Below are 23657 nucleotides of genomic sequence, written 5' to 3' on the forward strand. Positions count from 1 at the left end.
TGAAGATGACATGAAATTTGGTGTTTGAGTAGATGAGATTTAATTTTCGGAAAACATTTCACTCATAAAACGGATATCAACCCAGTGTCAGCACTGACCTCCTGATGTCAATGTCATCATGCAAGCATAGCTAAAATAAGCCTCAAAGTAAAACAAAGAAACATTGCATCTCAGCACAATACGATTTCTTCTCTTACAGTATGTACTATCTATAGCCTTTTGGTATTCCTATTAATGGCTTGTTACTTTAAAATTTAGCTTTCGGAGGGGGAGGGAGAAGATAAATCATTTTGCATTTTCTGTGTTCTGAACGCATACAGTATGCTGCTGTAAGTCTTAGTATTATTTAGGTCAGTATCCTAAGGATAGCTTTAATCGTTCATGATGGTCAGCTATACAGCCAGAGGAATTCAGCATCAATTTATTTTTCTGTTCTGATTTTATTCTGCTTCCAAGTTTTAAAAAATCCATTCACATTTTAATAAAATTCTGAGGCGGTATCTGCCGCTCTGTACTGCAGATACATTTAGCAGGATACATTTACACTGCTTGTGGTTAAAGGTTATAGCACGGATACAGACAGCTGATCATGCATTTTTCTACAAGCCTGCCGGCACCATTTAGGATTTTGAAAAATAATCTAGAAATGCTATACCCTTTATCAAAATTATTCTTTACTTTGCAAGAGCTTAACAGTTTTGGTTTTTTCTTAGCAATTCTATAAAATTAATATCTATAAAATGCATCCCGGACCAGATACATACTGTATTGAAAGCTTTCTTCAGGAAGAGAATATGAGAGTGTTCTTTCCAGCTTATTTTCTTCCTTAGCAAAAGGATTGTTTGATTCTCAGAAGCAGAAGGACACATTCATTGTGGAGCAGCTCTGCTTAAGTGTATGAAATGCCTTCTGTCTGGTTGCAGAATTTGGAGTTTACTAAACAGTGTTTAGTGATTGGGCTCATCTTGCATCACCAGTTGATGACATTTTTCTTTGTTCCCTCCTACCCAGTTGAACCAAGACTCTGAGGCTGATATGCAATGTCACTTACAACATTAATCAGATACTGCATTTAAGGTGAGCTGTCCCTTGCCTCCTCCTTCCCCAGTGCTCGTGTGCTGCATGCAGTGCGTATCTTGCTTCTGCGAGCCTAAGATGGCAGGCAGGATTAGCCGTGCTTGTGCTGTGTGTGCATGCTGTGTCTAGAATTCATTACACGTTGCCTAGTATTTCAGATGTGAGTATGTAAATGCTCTGTATGCCATATCATCTGGTAGCGAAGACTTGTTTTTGCCTCATTACAGCCTTAGATATTTCAACATCACCTTTCATTTCCAATTCATTTGCTTCTGGATGTTTGCTTTTCATCACATTCAAAATATGATTTTACCTTTTTTTTTTTTAACAAAACCAAAACCCCCCACAAACCCTAAAAACAAAAACAACAACAACAAAACTCTGCTACCAGATGGTGTCTCTCCTTTCTTCGTGCATTTGCTGTCTTTTAAATAATGTATGTTGTATTGTTAATTAATGTGAATATCAAATTAAACACTTGAAACTTACATGTTTATTATGCAGGTAGGAGGCAAGGTGGATTCTATTTTTAACTCTTATGCACTCCATCATGTGCAAGCAACTTGGGTTCTCAAATTTGTATTTTCAATGCTGGTATCAGTGGTTTGATTTTCAGCAAATGTGAGAGTGGCCCTTGCAGTGGTCAGCTCCGAGCTTTGAACTCTCAGAGGAGGAAGGGGAAAAAAATTCAACACACCACCTCCTTGGTTGCAGTCTCAGAAAAACCTTGGATGAGAAACTTCTTTTTTCAATCCTGTTTTCCTGTTGATAAATTCAGTTCTGTGATCACAGTTCATTCAAGCTGTTCTGCATATGATTTTTGTGTGTATGTGACAATTGCATCTAAAACTTGTGAGAAAGAAGACAGAGAAATCAGTTGGTCTCCATCGCTTTACATAAAAATGGCTGAGTGTCTTGTCATGCTAGCACTGCATTAAGTGATGCATACAGGTAGGTTGAAATTTGCATGTTTTTATAGTTTTTTTTTGAGCCATGCAGCAAGAACATTAGATGCATTAGAATATGACTTTTAAAAAAACAAAAATTAAATAAGACAGTTGTAATCTTTTGGGGGAGGGTTTTTAATTGGACAGCCTCTGCTATTCAGATAGTATATAAATGTATAGCTTTTACAAACTTAGTAAATGATTCTGCCATAAAAGGGAGATTTTTTTAAAAAAAAATCATATATATGATAGGTGTGGTGCCATTAGACAACAAAAGAATTTTTTGAAAAGAGTGATGATTCAGCTCCATTTCAGCTTGAAACTAAAAATAAATGGGTTTCTGGAGATGATTTCAAAGAGCGTAAACAAGCTTAATAAGAAACATTAAAAATATTTAAATTTTAAGAAGCGGTCTTTAAACGTGTTATATGAAAGATGAAAATAAAAACTGATATGCTTCCAAAATTAATTTTAGGTAATATACAAGAATACATTATATTATGTATATAATTTGGGGGGATGAGGAGTTACAATTTTTAAAGAGGGAAATATTAAATATAGATGGCCCTCTTAAAAGAAATAGAGCTTCACTAAATGAAACCGAGCCCCTGGAATGGTTCATTGCAGACCATATAGCTGTGGTTCTGGCACTTTTCAAAATAATTTCATGAGCTCTTTCTTTTGAGCTTAACTTCTCAAATATATTTTAGTTTCAAATTTAACACTGGGCCAGAACCTGTTTCCTTGGTAACCAAATCGTATTTAAACATGCAATAACAGATATGCAAAAGAATGTCTTTAAAAAGGAAACAAATGTTTAATGAAAAATTTACAGTTCTTTTTCCTCTCATATAGAATCTGAACTGGTTTTAGATGGTTTTTAATGCGGTCTTCAAGCCTTAAAAATTAAGCCATGTTTCTAAACATATAGAGAAAGCTTGCACAGTGACAGCTTTTCTCTCCCTCCTTTGTGCTCAGTACTTTCAAAATTAAGGTTTTCTTTGCAGTATGCTCCAGAATGCAGGTCAAGGTTTGTGTACAGAGGTGTAGTTTCATTATCACAAGTTCACCAGCGCCACTGAAACAAAAGGTATTTCAGAAATTCTGAGAATCAGAAAATGCTTGTACTCTTGCCTTCCCTGATCCCTCCGTTGGTAACCTCAGTGCTGTCGGTAGAAAAGGACCCACATCCAAGCCTACCCCTCCAATGACAAGTGCACCCTGAACCTTTGTGGAAATATCTCTATAGGTGTGTTAGGAAGATGGTGCTAAACCTGAAACCTCCCCGAGGTTTGCTTCAATGTGAAGAACATTGAGATTCAAAACCATCTGTGTAAATGGCTGCTTTATTCTAGCAGTTTAACTAATATTCTATTCCATAGCACTATCGTAGAATTGAACCTCTCTAATGGGCTGAAGGGTGGTGGTGGTTGTTGTCATGTTGTTTTGTGGCCAACTAAAATATTTTGCTTGGAGTCTTTCTCTGGTTCAATTATTTTGGAACGTGATTCATCTCATACTGATTTTGTTCTCCAGGCTTGCCATGAAATACCCTTCCTGCAACACCTTTTTTTTTTTTTTTTGGCTGTTGGGAGCCATTTTCCTTCTTGCCTGTGACTTTAAATGACTAAGTACATTTTGAATATAGTATCAATCAGAAGATTGTAAACTGAAGGGAAATATCAGAAACCTGATTCAATATTGCCTATTTTTTTTTAGTACCAACAGCATTAACAGTTGCAATAGGATCAAGCTAATTGTCATTCGCTCTTGAGCAAATAATGAGCCAGGCATTTATAATTAAAACACTACCGCTAGTCAGAAAGCTTATAACTACAATGTCTTCTATTTTGATAGGCCAGTACAAAGTAATCATTTTGCACCTATTTGAATCTTAATTACAAGATTAGATGGATGCAATGCAATTGTTTTACCATTAAAATGAATGCCTGATAGATTCAACAGTGTATTTCTTCTTTATAGAATGTCGATTCTTTTGTTTGTGACTCAAGCATGGTTGCGTCATCTTGTAGATTTTCATACTTAATGGCGTTGTTTTGTGGCATTATTCACTTATGTTGCTCTTAGTCTTGCCTAAAAGAATTTTAAACCCAATTCAAGGATCTAGAAAGCCAAACAAGATTGTTGGGAAGTGTATCGTATCATCGTCATTCTAATAAATAAACCAGTGAATAGAATAATAATTACTATATATTACTTCGTTGTGTTTCACCTTAATACTTTGCCTTCATATTTCACAGCAATCTTGACAAGGCACAAAGCTTTCCTAAACTTACCCATTTACGATTATTATTGAATTTCCAAGATTAGCTGAAAATGCTTCTTGATGATTGTAGAGGATGGCACTTACCCCATCTCATTGTTTGAAAAGCTATCCTGAACCCATTTACACTTTTTGGCTCCGGTATTTTTACTGGGCAGGCCAGAGCAGGTGTGACAGCAAGACTGTGCAAACAATTGCACTGTTCTCACCAAAACAAAATGGGCAAATATGTGGTTTTCTGTTGGAATGATTTATAATATAAAATACTATAATATTTTTAATACTATAATACCAAGATTGCATCTCTTGCCGTAATACTAGAGTGGTATTTATCTACCTCATCCATTTCCATGGATCCCCCGGAGACGGACTGGAAATCAGACTATGACTTAGAGCCTCTTCACTGTTATGTGAGAAGAATCTAGAAAGAGATCTAGCACTTTCTCTTTAGTACTAGGTCATGCTAAGTCTTTAAGTTCCTGGTACCATGTGGTTCATTCTAACAGCTCCTTTCCAAGGGAAATGCTGTTCTTAACAGCTCTCTTGGTAAATAAACAGTCAACACATTTATTGAGCATCTACTACATGCCAGGCATATTCCAGAGGACAGGAGGGTGCTTGCAGGGAGGGGAATAAGCAAAAATATAGATGTAAATAAAGAAGGCAAGTGCACGGAGGAAAATTAAAAATTTAAAAATGAAAGTGGGCCAGGCACGGTGGCTCATGCCTGTAACCCCAACACTTTGGGAAGCCAAGACGGGAGGATTGCTTGAGACCAGGAGTTTGAGACCAGCCTGGGCAACATAGCAAGACCCCATCTCCACAAAAAATTTTAAAAATTAACTGGACACGGTGGCTGGTGTGCACCTGTAGTCCTAGCTATGCCGGAGGTTGAGGTAGGAGTATTACTTGAGCCCAGGAATTCGAGGTTGCAGTGAGCTAGAATCATACTACTGCACTCCAGCCTGGGCAAAAAAGCAAGACTCTTTCTCTAAAAAAAAATTAAAATTAAAAAAAAATAAAATAAGTGAGGGTTATGTGGTTCTAGGGAGGAGAGCCACTTTAGAATGGTTGATCAGAATGTTCTGAGGATGTAGCATTTAAGTGAAGATCGTGTGCTGAGAAGGATCTAGTCAGGTGAAGATCTGATGTGGGGCATTACCAGGAGAGGAGTGCTCATGCTCAGCCTTCAAACTTTCCTTTCTTTGTGTAAATGTTGCTATCTCAGAGCCAGGTCTGACAGCTTCAAGGGCTGAGGCTTAACTTAGGTAGGCTTCCCCTACAGTAAGAGGATGGCCCAGGTCCCTGTGACTGGTTTTAGCCAGTCAAACTCCCAGAGTCTGGTACTCATGGGGTCATTGCCTTTGACCCAGTCACGACCCTGAAACTGCTTCAGAAGGTAAAGTACATTGCAGTGCTAGGTGGTGATGAAATTCTGGCACAGATTCAGTGTCAACCCAAGAAATGCACGGAAGAAAGACCTCTCAGAGTAGAGAAATTTCTGAGAAGCCTCTTGCTTTATTTTTCGTAACAATTCTGGAATTTAAACCAATGGCAAAACATTGATATAGTCATTGAATTTTTTTCAAAGGCAAAATGGTGGAAGGGTTTGTCTCATCTCATCTCATCTGGCCAGTAGATTGTCTTAGTCCTAAAATGCCTCCCATCAGAGTGAAGTTTTTTTCAGGTTTTGCTAAAACGCTTCAGCTCTGCACACATCTTTGCCTGTTGGTGACTTTCTAAAGAACTAGTGAGGTTTTTTTTCCTCTATTAGAGCAAGTCATTCTTTAAAAAATTCTTCTTAAGAACCAGAACTCTTTCATGCTTTTCAGGTTATTCTGTTGACAAAGGTCAGGGAACAAAGGGAGAAGTTTGCTATGCGAGTTAGAAACTATAAGGCTCTTTTGAGCCTTCTAAACATTTCAGAAGCACCTTCTAAAATTGATTCATTACTTAGCTGACTTTGCTTATCACAGTAGAGGCGGCCTGGCTGGCATGTTATACTTCGCTGGGTTTTGAGAGGCCCTGAAACATTCCACAACATGAAGACAAGCTTGTTCGGTTCCTTTGTAGTAGAGTGGGGAAGGGGGCTGGTGGTAAAGGGGCTCTCTGCCCATTAGTGGGGAAGGGGACTGCAACAATTCAGTTTACTTCTTTGAGCATTTGTTGAGCATCTGCTATGTGCCAAACACTGCTATAAGCCAAGCAGAATGAAATATGACATAGTACCCCTATGAAACTGCAGTCCAGGTTCCCACACAAGGGTAGAGCATTGTATGGACAAGTACAATTGTGTATCCTCCCTGTCCCAGGAAGAAATAAATGGCGTGCTGTTCTCTTAATGGCCTTTTATACTGTTCGCTAGAGGCCATCCCTCAGTTTGGGGCATTTCAGCTGATGACAAGGACAGTTCTTCACTTGGACTTTGTGTCTTGACCTCACCACCTTCCCGAGATGTCTTGGCTCCTAATAAGCCACCGTATGTCTGGCTGCCCTTCTTCAAGCTGGTCCGCCTGCATTGCCAGGTGACCTCAATAACGGCTGCCACTTTTGCATTCATGAGCAGATGTTAAGTTGAGAAGCCCTCAAATGCAAAAATTTGAATTTGTGATGTAGGCAAGATGTTTTTGGTTTTTTACCTTCCCTGGTTGACAGTGGGGGGTCTCCATGCTGGCTGTTCTGCAGAAGGCTTTCTGGGCAGCAGGTAAATCAGAGACCAATTGCAAAATCAATTGTCTTTGTTAGGTGATCCCAGCATGCCACTGCCTTAGCCTAAATGTCTCATTGACCAGAAAATTGCTCTTTTGATCTCATAACTCATTTTGCATTTTTTCCCCCTAATGTTCTCCTTGCTTCTGCAGCAATTCCTGCTCAGGGTTCAAGACTGAACACTCCCTATGTTTGGCCTGTGGAGGGAGTTTGTTTTCTGGTGCTGTTTGGTTTGAAAATTGCCAGTGTAAATATTCTTTCTGTGCTCATGAAAAGCAGTGGAGGCTTTCATTATATGCTTTCTACAATAAAACAATCCTCTTCCTTACTCTGTGGTCATTGCTGCCAAATGGATATTTTGAAATTTCTTTTCCTCTTGCTTGCTAAAATCTCCCACCCTGTCTGAGGCCTTGCTCTAATTAAGGCCTAACAGTCCTGCCGACCTTCCCCAGCGCTGAGCATGACGTAGAGTCCCTGCCCTGAGGGCCTTACAAGCCAGTGAAGCCAGAAAACAAAAGCCACCAGCTGAGAGTGTGGTTAAATCCCAGAAGGGCAGTGCCCTTGTCATTTTTTTTTCCTTTTCTCTTGTTTCTTGAACTCAGGAAGGGAAGAGAGGAACCTGGAGCAGGGAAAGGAAGGAACTACACCATGGAAAGATTCTCTGAAGTACTCAGGGTACTGGGGAACAGTGCAGAAGAGAATGGGGTGGTCATCTGGGAAGCAAAATGAGGAGCTGGCTGTAGATAGAGAGGGCAGCACGGGTGGCAGGGTGAGGATGCAGAAGATAAGAAAGAGGGAACAAAGGAAGCAGTCAGGAGGCAGCCAGGGGGACAAAAGGAAATGCCGCTCTGCTGCGCCATGGAGCTGGGGGAACAAGGTACCAGGGAGAAAGTGGGAAGGGGTTGCAACTAGAAAAAGAAGGCTCAGGAGAGACCTTAAATGCAGGTTGCAGGCCTACGGCATACAGACTGGGTGCTATGATGTACTCCCTGGCTTCGCTCATAATGTTGGCCTTGCTACTTAATGGCCCCACGTTGGCGATTGTGAAGCGCCTACAGATTGATGTCCTTAAAGGTGATTTATTTACTACAGAGTCATAAGAACTTTCCATTTATTTTTTTTTTCTTTCTTTCTTTTCTTTCTTTTTTTTTTTTTTAAACGGAGTCTTGTTCTGTCGCCAGGCTGGAGTGCAGTGACGCAATCTCAGGTCACTGCAACCTCCGCCTCTTGGGTTCAAGTGATTCTCCTGCCTCAGCCTCCTGAGTAGCTGGGACTACAGGCATGCACCACCACGCCCATCTAATTTTTGTATTTATTTTTTTTAGTACAGACAGGGTTTCACCATGTTGGCCAGGATGGTCTCAATCTGTTGACCTCGTGATCCGCCCGCCTCAGCCTCCCAAAGTGCTGGGATTACAGGCGTGAGCCACCGCGCCCAGCCTGAACTTTCTATTTCTATCCCAAGTCTCCTATTCTACATGCTGAGGATGCCAGAGGGTCCCCTTACCACCACTCCTCACCACCCCCTACCACCCTCCTCCCCATCACTGTACTAGATCTGAATTAAACATTAAATGAAATAAGCAGACTTTTTATTCATGCTATGTGATCAAGTGCTTTTGATCATCTACAAAGCACAGACTGAAGACCTACCCAAAATACCTGCTGTACACTGCAGACTTTAGAAATTATTTTCCCCAAAGTCAGGTTGCCCACTGCAGGCATGCTAGTTTGCTCTGGGAGCCCCCAGAGCCTTCCTCTTCCTTCCTTCACCAGCCTATCCAGCCCCGAGTCTGAGTACCTGTGGAGCCATCCTCAAAGGATATTCTGATTGTCTGAATCGCTTGGTCTCCAGGAGAACCACACCTGGCTGGCATACCAGCATTTAGCACTGCATCATCCCTGTACTTCCTGCTAAGCTCTTATGGGAATCTGAACTACACGTTTCTGTTGCCTTATTGATTTTAGACTCTTTTTACCCTATCTTTGAGGGAATCGTGGCCCAGAGAAGATGGGACTTCTTAAGGTCTCTCGGAGAGTTAAGTGGTGGAATGAAACCATGCATGACTCCTAGACCAGTGTTCTTTCGACTAAAGCTGCCTTGAGGTCACAGGGAAAGCCCAAATTCTAAACCAGAGGCTGACAAACTTTTTCTGTAAAGAGTCAGACTGCAAATACTTTAGGCTTTATGGCATGAAAAAACAAATTTTCAACAAATTGAGTTTAAAGATCTACTTGGTTTTTATTAGCAATTCGTGAATCAGGCAGCACGCTATCTATAACAAATAGGAAGGTATTCTGTTGGGCATGGCAGAACAATTGGTTTTTATAAGGTAGCTTAGGCAGGAACAAGGAAATAACATAATACAAAAAGCAGATTGGTTAACATCAGGTCACTGCAGGTAATTTTCCTTATAAAGGTTAAAGCAGAGGGGACTGCTTTATCATTCTGGCTAAAATTGGCCTATTATCTCTCTCCTAATTTCTCAAGTCGGATAAACAACTTCATTTCAGTTTGGTGATGTGGAACTTTAGCGTGAGTGACTCCATTTTGGTTTGGTCTCTTGGGGCTTAGTGCAGGAGCCAGTCTAAATCAATGGCCTTCTATACATTTAGTTTAACAGTGGGTCAAGACAAAACTGAAGATACTTCGTAGGTATTTATATAACAAGTGACAAAGCAAATTTTCATAAATTTTGTATTGATGAAATTCAAAATACAATAATATATTAAGTATAGTAATAATGATATACTATCATTCACAGATACAGAAATGAATGAATGTGACTGTGTCTCAAAACTTCACTTATAAACTCTAAAATCTGCATTTCATATAATTTTCACATCATGAAATACAGGCATACCTCAGATGTCACAGGTTCGGTTCCAGGCTACTTCAATAAAGCGAATGTTGCAATAAAGCAAGGTGCACAAACTTTTTAGTTTCCCGGTGCATATAAAAGTTGTATTTGCGTTATACTGTAGTCTATTAAGTGTGTAGTACCATTATGCCTTAAAAAAATGTATATACCTTAGTTTAAAAATAATTTGTTGCTAAAATATGCTACTGATGTCTGAGCCTTCAGCAAGTCATAATCTGTCTGCAGGTGGAGGGTCTTGCCTGGATGTTGAAGGCTGCTGACTAATCAGTGTTGTGTTGCTGAAGGTTGGGGTGGCGATTTCTTAAAATAAAACAACAGTGAAGTTTACTGCATTTATTGACTTTCACAAAATATTTCTCTTTAGTATGTGGCACTGTTTGATAGCATTTTACCCACAGTAGAAATTTCTTTCAAAAGTAGAGTCAGTCTTCTCAAACTTTGTCCTTGCTTCATCAACTAAATTTATGTAATATCATATATCCTTTGTTGTCATTTCAACAAGGTTCACAGTGTCTTCACCTGGAATAGATTCCACCTCAAGAAACCAGTTTCTTTGCTCATCCATAAGAAGCAACTCCTCATCTGATCAAGTTTTATAATAAGATTGCAGAAATTCAGTCCCATCTTTAGGCTCCACTTCTAGTTCTTATGCTATTTCCACCACATCTGCAGTTACTTCCTCCACTGAAGTCTTGAATCTCTCAAAGTCATCCATGAGGGTTGGAACCAACATCTTCCAAACTCCTGGTAATGTTGATATTTTGACCTCCTTCCATTAATCATGAATGTTCTTAATGGCATCTAGAATGGTGAATCCTTTCCCAAAGGTTTTCAATTTGCTTTGCCCAGATCCATCAGAGCAATCACTGTCTATGGCAGTTATAGCCTTATGAAATATATTTTAAATAAGACTTGAAAGTCAAAATTATTCTTTGATCAGGACTACAGAATGGATGTTGTGTTAGCAGGCATGAAAACAACATTTATCTCCTTGTACATGTCCATCATAGTTCTTGGGTGACCAGGTATATTGTCAATGAGCAGTAATATTTTGAAAGAAATCTTTTCTCTGAGCAGTAGGTCTCAACAGTGGGCTTAAAATATTCACTAAACTAGATATGCTGTCATCTAGTCATTGTTGTTCCATTAATAGAGTACAGGCAGAGTAGATTCAGCATAATTCTTAAAGGTCCTAGGATTTTCATAATGGTCAATGAGCACTGGCTTCAACTTAAAGTCACCAGCTTCATAAGCCCCTAATTGAAGTTTTGAAGCCAGGCATTGATTTCTCCTCTCTATTTATGAAAGTCCTAGGTGACATCTCCTTCCAATAGAAGGCTGTTTTGTCTACATAGGAAATCTGTTGTTTAATGTAGCCACCTTCATCAATTGTCTTAGCTAGATCTTCTGGATAACTTGCTGTAGCGTCCACATCAGCACTTACTTCACTTTGCACTTTTATGTTATGGAGACAGCTTCTTTTTCACACTTCATGAACCAACCTCTGCTTGCTCCACATTTTTCTTCTGCAGCTTCCTTACCTCTCCTAGTCTTCCTAGAATTGAGGAGAGTTAGGGCCTCACTCTGGATTAGGCTTAGGCTAAAGGGAATGTTGTGGCTCGTTTGATCCTGTATCCTGACCACTCATTCTTTCTCCAGATCAGCAATAAGGCTTTCTTATCATTTCCATGTTCATTGGAGTATCCCTTTTAGTTTCCTTCAAGAGCTTTTCCTTACAACTTGGCTAAATGCTTAGCACAAGAGGGCTGGCTTTTGGCCTGTCTTGACTTTCGACATACCTTCCTCATGAAGCTTAATCATTTCTAGCTTTTGATTTAAAGTGAGAAATGCTCAATTCTTCCTTTCACTTGAACACTTAGAGGCCATTGTAAGGTTAATTGGCCTAATTTCAGTATTTTTGTAGATGAGGAAATATGGAGGCCCAAGGAGAGGAAGAGAGGTAGGGAATGGCCAGTCAGTGGAACAGTCAGAACATAAACATTTATCAATAAAGTTCGCCATCTTATATGGGCGTGGTTCATGGCACCCCAAAGCAATTACAATAGTACCATCAAAGATCACTGATCACAGATCACTATAACACATATAATGATAATGGAAAAGTTTGAAATATTGTGAGAATTACTAAAATGTGACACTGAGACACAAAGTGAGCACATGCTATTAGGAAAATGGCGCCAGTCAGACTTGCTTGACGCAGGGTTGCCAGAAACTTTCAACCTGTAAAAAAAGACGCAGTATCTACAAACCCAATAAAGTGGAGTGCAATAAAACAAGCTATGTTTATATTCTCCTTTTGATTTTTTCCCAATAATTAAAAAATGTATAAACTATTCTTAGCTTGTAGGCCACACAAAAACAGGTATCAGGCCAGATGTGGCCCGAGGGACCTAATGGGTTTTGCAGGCCCATTTTCTAATTGGAAACCTGTAAACTGGGGCCCTATTGGCCAGATTCAGTCCACCTGTGTGTTTGTTTCACTTCTAACAATGTTTTTAGTTGAATGAGTCACCAATATTTTTGTTTCTTGGTTTTAAAATGATATTACCTTTTATTTTTCAAATTATAAAAGTAGTATATTCCCTATTATGAGGTAATTTGGAGTGTTGAACATTTTGGCCTTTTATCTACGCATGCTGCATTTTTTAATTGTTGAGACAGTATTTTGTAGACAAACTATGTATCTTCTTGTCTACTTAACATCCTAGCAGAAGCATTTTATGTCATTTTAAATACTTTTATTAACATAACCTTTTAAAACTTTATGAAAATCTTAAACATATGTAGTAGAGGCTAGTTTAATGAACCCTCAGTTAGTTCTTTGACAATTATCAGCTGCTAGGCAATCTTGTTTCATGTAAATCTCCTTCTGTATTTTTTTTGCACTGTTCTTGTAACACTTCTATAAGTTTGAAACATTTTGAAATAAAAGTTTTAGAAATGTAGATTACTTTTAAAATATATTTTTTAAATGTGGATTACTAAAAAAGAAAAATAACCACAGTACTAGACCACACCAACAAAGAACAATAATTCCTTGATAACATCAAAACATCATAGCATTCAAAAAATGAGAGGTCATCTTTTAAAAAACCAATTTATTTGTTCAAGGCTCAAATCCAAATAAAGTCCATACAGTGCAATTGACACTATTAAATTTCATTTAATTTATAGGTTTCTCTCCTCTCTTTTTTTCCTTGCTATTGCTGTAAAATTTTGTTGAAGAAACTGTAGTTTCCTCCTATCTGAAATTTGGTGATTACCTCCCTTGGTGCTGTTCTATGTGTTTCTCTATCTCAGAGATTTCCTGTAAATTGGGAGTTACATCTAGAGCCTTGGTCAGATTTATATTCCTTTTTTTTTTTTTAAGTAGTCAACATTTCATAGATTTTATATAAAAATCCTGATTTAGGCTCCCTTAGGAAGTGCTGCAGATCTGGCATTTCCACCTGGCAACAATTGGTCGGGGTTGGGTAGCCACCATCCCCATTCCCCACCTCCCAACCCCATTTAGGTGGGACTTGAATTCTCCTGCAGGCCAAAATTCATGCCACTTCCCATAAGCAGTTTCACACATTTATCTGCCTGGCTCCCACGGGCATGGGAAGTTGACACCCCTATTCTAAACATTGCCTCTTCAAGGGCTTTGGTAGATTTACTACCAAACACACACATCACACACAACAAGTAGCCTTTCAAGAATGTAGTAGAGATGAGAAAAAATGATTTGGAAAGAGACTTCCTTAAAGTGCTTGAAGGGAAAGAGATAAGCAGCCAAATTAGGGGAGGCCAAGTTATAGAATTTGGTGAGAACCCAGGTTGAGGGAAAGAGGAAAAAAAGTAAAACCACGAATTAAATTAACAGAGTGCTGCTAGTATGAGAGTTGGAATGAGTTAACAGATTCCTAGCCAATAGTAGGAAACAAAGACAGCAAGCGGGTTTAAAAAAGATACTTTAGTCTTTTAATATATTATAATATTGAAACCTTAAAGAGAAGACGTTAGTAAGTGTTAAATTGGCCAAGAGTCCTAGTCAGAAGGTGCAAGCAGGCAGTTGTAGGATAACAGAAACCTGTGTGGAGATTAAATGAATGAGGTAGGAAAGCCTTCTAGAAAAGGCCCCTGGAAAAGGATAAGGAAGCATATTGTGGGAATAGTGAAGAACTGGTGGAAATTTAAGAATTTAAGAGAGGAGATAATCTTGAAAGTCTTGCTTTTTTTTTTTTCAAATGTATTGAAATGAGAAGTATTATAAAGATAGAGGAAACACATCATGTTTAGTGGTCTTGAAAATGATAAACTTTTACAGAAAAGAAAATAATTATGACAACTTGGGCCCTTCCTGGAAATTTCCAGATAGTTCCCCATACTCAGAAGAATGATTAAGAGAGAGAATCTGTGACTGGTTATGAGGAAGGATGGAAAATTTTGAAGAACGGGTTGATTATGTAATTTTTAGACTGTGTTGTTTAAAACTGTTGCTGTGATATTTTAGTTATTAATAACAATTTGGGGAAATCTAGCCACTTCTGGAGAAACATTTGGCTCTAATAAGAAAGAAATGCCACTGTTTGTGAATTCCCAAGTGGATGTAAAGACCCATTCACTTGCTAAGCCTCTTAGGAAACCCAGAGCCGGTTTTACCCTTAACAAGCTGTTGACAGAGTCTGGTCAAGGTACCACCTGGAACATGTTAACAATACAAAAAAGTGGATATGGAGTCAGACCTATGTTTCAATCCCTTTATGTCACTCACCATGTGACCCCGGCAGATTACCCATGGAAAATTTCTAGGGTGTAAAGGTTGTTTTACCCACAGTAGCTATGATTCTCACTGTTTGGATGGTAGGAACTTAGAACTCCGAATACTTAACTTCCAGTACTAACAGCAGCCACAACAGCCTGCAATCATAGCGCGCTTACATAATACCAGGTACTCTTGCAAATGCTTCATATGTATTATCTCATTTAGTTCTTAAAAAGCCCTACAAGGTAAGCACTAATATTAAAATTAGTCCCATTTTATAGATGAAGAAGCCATGGGAGTTGAGCTAACTTGCCTAAAGTGGCCTTGTAAGCAACAAAGCTGGGCTTTAAACCCAGGCAGGCTGATTCCAAAGCGGAATTGCCTTGCCCTACCACCTCCCACCTTCCAGTCACAGGGAAACACAGAGAGCAATACTGCATACTAGCACTTCCCAACCCTGGTTCCTAATCCCTGTGCCTCAGTTTTCTTGGAGGTCTTTGAGTAATTTTCAGAGTTTCCAAAAGCTTCAGTGGAAACATACAAACATGCAATTATTAATAGACCACAAATTTTTTAGGTTGGAATCCACTATTAACAACAGGTTAGCTCAGGTTTTGAGAAAGCTCTGATTGGTAATTGCATATACAAAAACATTGCAGGTTTTTGTTTTTGTTTTTTTTAAGTGGGAAGATGAATCATTACTTAATAAATGCAGTTTAGTTGAGTAGATCTTTCTGAACACATGGCGTATGGAGGAAGAATAAAGGGTGCTTGGCTTTGAGGAGGTTGGGAAATGCTAATATACATGTGTATGCATGTTGCCCAAACTGTCGGCCTTCAAAACTCTTCCTTTTATTTTTAAATAACATGATTATTTAATTTGACTTGGAGTCAATATATTTTTCCCTCATTATTTAAAATGTTTTGTTGGCTTTATATTTAATATTGGAGTCTATTCATCAAGTGATCACATTCTTAAAACATGGTCAGGAACTGGGATGCAGAATTGCAAGTACTGTAGATTTCCTGGCTGAAAACGTAAAGAATTGACTTTTTAATCCTTTTAAGCTGTGGCCTTGAATTTTTTTTTTTTTAAGAAAATTTAAGAATAAGACTCTACTGCCAAAACACAGGGAACATGGACGATTTAAAGAAAAAACAAAAACACCTGTCCATTATTCGTTTATTAGCTCCACATGGCCAGCTTGTGGCAGGCCCTCTCTGAATACTTTTTCAATGAGCAGCCCCTGGATCTTGGAAGAAAGATGCCAGCGGCCAGGGCCCTTCATTTAAAGAAGAGGACTGGGTCTTTTGCGTGAAATAGTTTCTGTGCCACGTTGGGAAAAATCTATCTAGGTCTCTCTTGACGGCCATGGAAAAAACACAGGTGACTCCTTATTCCTGAGAATTTGATGCAATTGAAACAGCGACTTTCTGCGAATCCAGTGTGCATAGTCTCGAACAGGAGCCCACGGACCCTTCTGCGGCCCGAGGCCTTGTTCTGACAGTCACCAGGCTCTGTGGCCCAGAGTCCTAACTGCGTTGTCCTTCGGCAGGTTCTGAATTGTGTCCTCCCTGAGGAGGCTGAGGCCGCTGCCTCCTTGGTGGGGGGCCCTGGCTGGCCACTGGGTCGGGCATGGGGCCTTACGGGGCCCTGGCGGGTCCCGCCGCCGCCCTCCTGAGAGGCCTGGTCCTCGGCGCCGCAGTTACCCCAGCCCCGGGCCCGCGGGGCTGCGGGTCGGGCCGACCTCCTCCCGGACGGGCTGCGTCCTCTGCCCCGCGCCGGGGGCGGGCCGGGCCGGCAGAGCCGAGCCGCCGGCGTCCATTTTCTGGGCGGTGCTGTGCAGCGCTGCGGCCGGACTCACGGGTCCGGAAGCACCATGGACCCCCGGGGAAACGCGCCGGCGGCGAAGGAGCCGAGCCCCGTAAGTGCCCCTCGCAGGGTCTTCGCGGGGCCGGGGGCGGGGCGGGGCGAGGCGCGGCCTGCCGGCGCGGCGCCCGTGGCGCCGCCAGCCCGATCGCTCCTCGCTTCTGGAGAGAGCCGGGAAGCCGGGCTGGGGAAACCCTCGCAAGGGTTGAGCTCTGCAAACGCAGCAGAACCGAGCTGCCCGCAGGGAGGAAGCGCCCGCAGGTGCCCGGACTCCGGGGCCCGCGCCCGGAGCGGGGCGGGGCGGGGTGGGTTCGGCTGGAGAGTGCGGGCAGGTTGCGCCGCATCTCGTGGCCCAACTGCGCGGCTGTGCTAGAGGGCGGGGGCCGAGGAGGAATGCGCTCCCGGAGCCGGGGACGTGGTGGGCTCGAGTCCAGCGGACTCGGGCACTACTTTGACAGTCACACCTCCCGTCTCCTGGATTGGGAATCGAAGCCTAGTCCTGACCCTACGGGAACTTGATGATTTCCTTGATGCAACACCAAGCCCCTGGAATTGAACGGGACGTGCAAAGGCAGGGCCCTGCCCCCAGGGGTTTGCAGTCTCAGCCGCCTACTTCTGCAGTAGTAAGGTCTGCTCTGTTGGTACAACATACAACACAACCGCCCGCCGTTAGCCACTTTTTTTATAGGGTACATCATAAATCACCTGAGATTTTAGTCTGTCCGCGGTTCCACTTTATAACTCCTGCACTGCGGTAGGTAAGTGCCTAATTCCATTCTGGACGTTGGCCCTAATTGAGTATCCCTTCTAAGGATCGATTATAGGTGATATGTGTTATGGTGCCGTATACATATTTTAAAGGTTAAACACTTTTCTTCTGTGAAGCTCAACTACTTGGTCAGATTCTCATGGTTACAAAATGTGGAAGAGTTTTGTCCTGGTTTCAGAGAAGCAGCTAGCGAGTCGCTATATCTAAGTGTAGCGTTTTCAAGAGTGGGGGACCCATTCTAAGATTGTGGGATCAGTTTAGCGGGTTGCTACTGGAAATCTTCTTAAAGATATAGAATATATAGTACAATACAGAGAAGCATAGAAAAAATAACGTGCATTGCACATAGTAAGGGTAAGCATTGTTTTATGAGACTTTTGGTTTTCAGTTTATATAATGTAAATTTTTAAAACAGTGGGTCACTGTCTGAAAAGTTTTTAAAACCCTGACTTACTGGTTAATAGCCCAGGCTTTGGAATCAATTGAATCTGGATTTGAGTCCTAATTGTCACATACACCAGCTGTGTGACCTTAAACAGGTTCCGTGGTCCATTAGAGTCTCCGTTTCTATAGCTGTAAAATGGGGGAATGTTCCCTACATCTGAAGGTTGTTATGAAGACAACACGAAACCACATATGTCAACCACTTTGTGGGTGTTTGACTTATGTGTTCGATATGTGCTAATTGCAGTTATTATTGTTGCTAAAAGATGAAATCCTAGCAGCTAGTCATGGGACACTGCACTTTTTTTTTCTTTTTAGATCTTGATGTGGAAGAAATGGAGGACTCAGAACCAAGGATTTCCAAGTGATTTCTTCCAAAGCACAGGAATCTCACTCTGTTAAAGCTGGTCTGTTCTAACTGAGGTAACTAAAGTCGCGTCTCTCCTTAGTCTACATGAGATATTAAATGGTCTTTCTGAGGGACTCCCAAAGGGTATACGATTCAAGACAGCAATCCACCAAGTTTTGGGGTTACAAAGTGACCATGACACTCAAGTGATATGTTACTGGGAGACCGGATGTGTGAAGCCCCCGTGATGAAGGGGAACTAGGAGATCAAGGCTTTAGGACAGCTGGTTTCTTGTTCCAGTTCTGTCAGCAATTGTCGTGGGGTCTTTTACATGTCTCTTCACAGATCTCTAGTTTCCCTAGGCTGGAAGGATGCACTGACATTGCTGAGGCCCGGAGAGTTTAAATGACTCTTCAGGGTTACCCAGTGGGTTGAGGTCAAGGCAGGACTGGACCTTGGATCTTCGTTGCTCAGTCACATAGCCAGCTTCAGGGCCCTCTGTGAGGTGAGCGCTCTGCTAGGCACCGAGTATACAAATGTGAAGAGACCATCCCCGGGACACTTGCAGCTGTCGCAGACAAATATTGACGGCCCAGCACACTAAGCTCTACCTTGGAGCCATATACAAGGTCCCAGATGGTGACAATAACAACTACCATTTGTCGAGCATTTGTGTGCATGTGTACGCTAGGCAGTGTGTGAAGGGCTTTAAGCACAGTATTTTTTATTTACCCCTCACGATAGCCCTATGAGGTGAGGAAGAATAGGCGTAAAGGATTGAAATGTGAAAATAGAGACAGGTCATGGAGAGCTTTGCGTCTCATACTGCATGTATGAAGTCCCTTCTGTGGGCACAGCTCTGTGCCAGGACTGCAAAGTGCCCGTCCTGGAGGAGCTTGCAGCCTGATTCCAGAGAGGCACAGTAGGATGGACGGTGCTTGCCATTCACCCCCACCTTCTTCCCCTGCTTCTCCAGCAGTTGCAGAGTGGGGTCCATCGCAGGGACAGACCAGAGTCGTAGACACACCAAAATTCCTACCTCTAAATTCAGTTTTTCTTTTTTCTCCACTTAAATCTATACTTCCACCTATCTATTAAAACTTATGCCCTCAATTTATTAATGATAGTAAGGCCTTCTCTGAATTCATTCATTTATTTTTCATCAACAAATGTTTATTGAGCTTCTACAAGGCACTTGGGTACTCAAGACCAGACAGATTTGTTTTTACAATCATATTAGTCATTTCCAGTCTCTTAGCAAAGAATTTGTTGTTCAACTGTTAGCAATTTTCTATTGTTAATATGCTAGAATGTCAGCTCCACGGATGTTGGAGGTTGACCCATACGTAGAATTCCAAATGGATATATAGGAAAGCCATTTAAAAAGTCTTAATATCTTCAGAAAGGAATTTCACACTTCTCTTTAAAATTTTGATTTTGTCATTCTCGTTACCTGCTTATAGAGGCCTTTTCATTTGTACGTTTAACTCATAATCCAAGAAAAAGCAGTTTGGCAAGGGGGCTTTGTTTGGTTTGAAATGTTCTCTTTTTTTAGCTTTGTAGGCCACAGAAGACTGTGGGTATTCAAAAGTAAAGTAATTTAAGAAATATGTTTGTTTAATTTATAAGGTAGAAAATTAGAGATAGCTCTAAGAATTGCAATAAGCCACAGAAATCAAATCGCAAGTCTTGAATACTACCTGTAATAACTTAATCCCCAAATAAAACGAATGAGATGTTGAATGTGAACATGCTTTATAAACTTGAAGGTGTTCTGTGAATGCTGTACAGCAATCTACTACGAGTATGACTGTGCTAGAGAGAATGGAGAATTCAGCTGCCACAAAAATCTGGTCTCTTCGCTCTCAGACTCTGTTGAGGAAAGAAGATATGCAGAAATAACCATGTGATAAATGCAAAAAGAAGATATTTTGGTAATTTGAGGAGGAAGGGGTCCCTTTTATCCCTGGCAGTCAAGAGACTCTTGAGAAAAAGCATCTAAGCAAGTCCTTGAATGATGTGGCATTTCAATAAAAGAGATGGAGAGGAGGCATTTGAGATAGGAGGACTAGTAGGAGATGGAGAAACTTGGAGCATATTCAGGGAAAAGCATCAAGTCCAACTGAGTTAGAACTGGTCTATATACAGGCATCAAAACTGGAGAACATTCAGTGCCAAATGATACAGTCTTGAATGCCAGCTAGAAATTGTGAATGCATTAACCAATAGGTGTCATTAAAGGTACTTGAACAGGGGAGTGTTGTGGCTGTGCTTCAGGACCAGGCTCTTGTGAGTAGCTTGGGGGGAGATCGGGAGGAGAGGCAGGGCAGAAACTAGAGGCCAGAAAGCCAGTTAAGCTACTACAACCCACCAAGGAAAAAGAGGGGCAGGAAAGGCCTGAAATGGATGATAACAATGAAATGGGAAAGGAACAGATGCAAAGGGAAGAACTGACAGAATCTGATGTCTCAGTGAAGGAACAGCTAAAGCTGACGCTGCGATTTCCAGAGCAGTGGTACCCATGGGGGAAACTCAGAAGGAGGTAAGGAGCTGCATTTTAGAGGTGCTGTGTTTGCAGTGTTGAAGCATGCTGTCTCCCAGGCAGAAGGGGGCTTTGCACTCCACAAGAAGGCCAGGGCTCGTTTGGGAGTCTTTGGTTTATAAGAAAAAGTCAAGAGATGGGAAAAGAGATTTTTGAGAGAGAATATAGGGGAAAAATGGTTGAGGATGGAGCCTTTTGAGAAAAGAAAGGAAGATCTAGGGAAGCAGATAGAAGTCTGGCAAGATAGTAAGGAAGAACCATGGAGGAATGCAACTCCAGAAGCCAGCGGAAGGGGGTTCCTAATGGAGGGAGCCAGGCACATCAGACCATGGAAGGTGAGGGATGAGCTTAGGAAGACTGGTGGATTGACAAGTGCAAAGTTACATTGTTGGTGTTTTCCTTTTTAAGGTAATATGATGTGTGTGATGAATATTAAGTGGTTTAATTTACACAAATCAAGAATCACTCTTAAATTTGTCCCCGGCAAGTCCCAAAACACATTTCTGATTATGAAAATTCAGGCTGTTAAATGTGGTTTTGATAGTAGTCATACACTGTATTCTGTTGTCAGCATACAAATTAAAGAATATCCCTTAATAGAATGAGTCCTTTAAAAACTACATTTCTGTTGATGCAAAAAGTTTCTAACAGTAATGTAATTCCATTGCCTTTTACCATATGGCTATTGTATGACATGTGCGTGTCTGCGCATTTTCACGTGCATATGAGCTTAGTACAATGGAATGAGGAGACTGGGGTCAGATAAATCTAGTTTCACAACCTAGCTGGGCCACTTTCCAGACTTGTGACTTTAGAAGAGTTTCTCTCTAAGCCTGACTTTTTCCATGCATAACTCATATAGGATTATTTGGAAGACTGATTAATACATAATTTGGTCAGGATTTCTATATACCATAGTAGGTAATTAATTAATATTGGTTCCCTTCCCCTCGCAACCTTGTATAGATATGTAAATTTATATATTGTGCATCTACACATAAAGCCTTATCTTTAAGGCTCATTTTAATTTTTAATTTTATCACAGAAAGCACACATCTCCTATTACCACTGATTTATTCTGGGTTAGTCCCAGTGATCATCAATTTAGTATGGACAAGAATCCACCTGGGGAACTTGTCAAAATGTAGATTCCCAGGTGGGGCAAGGGAATCTGCATTTTAAACAGCACTGTCATGGCTGGTGACAAAGATTAACAATTGCCAATTTCTGCGAAGCAGAGGAAGAGATAAACCTGAGATTTGAGATGCTAGTTTCAAGTCCTGTTTCTACTAGAGATATGTCTATACTCAAAATTTTTATATCATTAATGTTAATGGATTATATGCATAATCAGACAAAAACAAATACGTTCCAGAGAGTCAGGGAATGGTGGTATTATTGCACCCTCCCACCCCGCATCGTCTCATTGCTCTCTGCTGTGTGATCACAGTACTGGGTAACATGCTGCCTGCAAACCAGTTTCTTTTTCTGGGGAATAAGTGATGACACCCTGTCCCCATTGCCAGAGTTTGCAAAACCATTGTAACTTGTTTGTTAGCAATATGTGACAACACTACAGTCATGCCATTAAAGTATTCTACATGACTCTGTCTTCTGGTGGATAAACATCTCTGTCATTGTATTATTTCCCTCAATCTCTGCATCTTAAAGTCACTTAATTTTTAGGCTAAAGTTCATATTCTTCATCTATCCCAACCCCATTTTATAGATGAAAAAATCATCTGGCCGGGCACAGTGGCTCATGCCTGTAATCCCAGCACTGTGGGAGGCCAAGGCTGATGGATGAACTGAGGTCAGGAGTTCGAGACCAGCCTGGCCAACGTGGCAAAACCCCATCTCTACTAAAAATACAAAAATTAGCCGGGCATGGTGGCGCACACCTGTAGCCCCAGCTACTTGTGAGGCTGAGACAGGAGAATCATTTGAACCTGGGAGGTAGAGGTTGCAGTGAGCTGAGATCACACCACTGCACTCCAGCCTGGGTGATAGAGCAGCACTCCATCTCAAAAAAGAAAAAAAAAAAAGAATGTATCATTTTTTTCTTCCTAATTCTAGCTTTCCTCTTTGTTTATTCACAACAAAAGATTGAGATATATAGACATGTTTGGTGTTTAACTTAGATATGGAAAGTATAAAACATTTGACGTGTATATGGAATTGCTCTTTATGTTCTCTGTACATAGTTTAGAAATCAGATGACTTATTGGGAATATATTTATGAAAACTATATTGAGTCATTTTAAAACGATGTCAGCATCCTCTTGCTGGTTTGCCTCTTTGGAGGAGGATGCTGATGGCCTGGAGCCTTTCCTAGAAACAGAGTTTCTCTCTCTATACCCACAGCTCCCAAGGAAAGAGGATGGAACTGACATTCATGGAGTTAGGTCTGTACCTTATATGCATTATCTCAGCCATCTTTTAGAACCTCAGACAACATGGTGTGGCAAGTGAAGCAAAAAGAAACTCAACTACAGCCAAGATTGTAGAGATGGGAGTTTATTTTTTTTTAATTATTATTTTTTAAGACGGAGTTTTGCTCTTGTTGCCCAGGCTGGAGTGCAGTGGCGCTATCTCAGCTCACTGCAACCTTTGCCTCCCGGGTTCAAGTGATTTTCCTGTCTCAGCCTCCCAAGTAGCTGGCATTACAGGCAACTGCCACCACGCCCAGCTAATTTTTGTATTTTTAGTAGAGATGGGGTTTCACCACGTTGGCCAGGCTGGTCTCGAACTCCTGACCTCAGGTGATCCACCGGCCTCAGCCTCCCAAAGTGCTGAGATTACAGACGTTAGCCACCGTGCCCATCCTGAGATGAGATTTTTACACCCTGGGGTCTGTCTGACTCACAAGGCCAGCCTCTTCTCTCCACACTCTGGGCTGCCTCCCCAGCCACATAGTGAGAGTATGAAACAGGTATTTGTTCCCGATTTTAACTGAGAGGCTCAGAGATCCTCATCCTTAATATTATTGTAACCTCAGAATTTTTGACAAGAAGCA

At 41.1% G+C, this 23657-nt stretch overlaps 1 protein-coding gene across 40 annotated transcripts in view; it reads left to right on the top strand.

The window, feature by feature from the left end:
• Positions 1–23657, top strand: part of ZBTB38 (zinc finger and BTB domain containing 38) — an 80428-nt gene that overhangs the window by 17472 nt on the left and 39299 nt on the right. For 14 of the 40 annotated variants that reach the window (XM_055383078.2, XM_055383080.2, XM_055383072.2 and 11 more), the window contains 2 exons: positions 1012–1077; positions 18069–18173. The gene's annotated coding sequence lies outside the window, so the exon portion shown is untranslated. Of the gene's footprint in view, positions 1–1009; positions 1078–1496; positions 2029–10401; positions 12866–16436; positions 16593–16683; positions 17296–18068; positions 18174–23657 lie in introns of those variants that run through there. The other 26 variants (XR_010132945.1, XM_055383083.2, XM_055383084.2 and 23 more) reach the window with 12 other exon arrangements.

This window comes from Gorilla gorilla, chromosome 2 (genome assembly GCF_029281585.2).
Source record: "Gorilla gorilla gorilla isolate KB3781 chromosome 2, NHGRI_mGorGor1-v2.1_pri, whole genome shotgun sequence".
In the NCBI taxonomy this organism is placed as follows: Eukaryota; Metazoa; Chordata; class Mammalia; order Primates; family Hominidae; genus Gorilla; species Gorilla gorilla.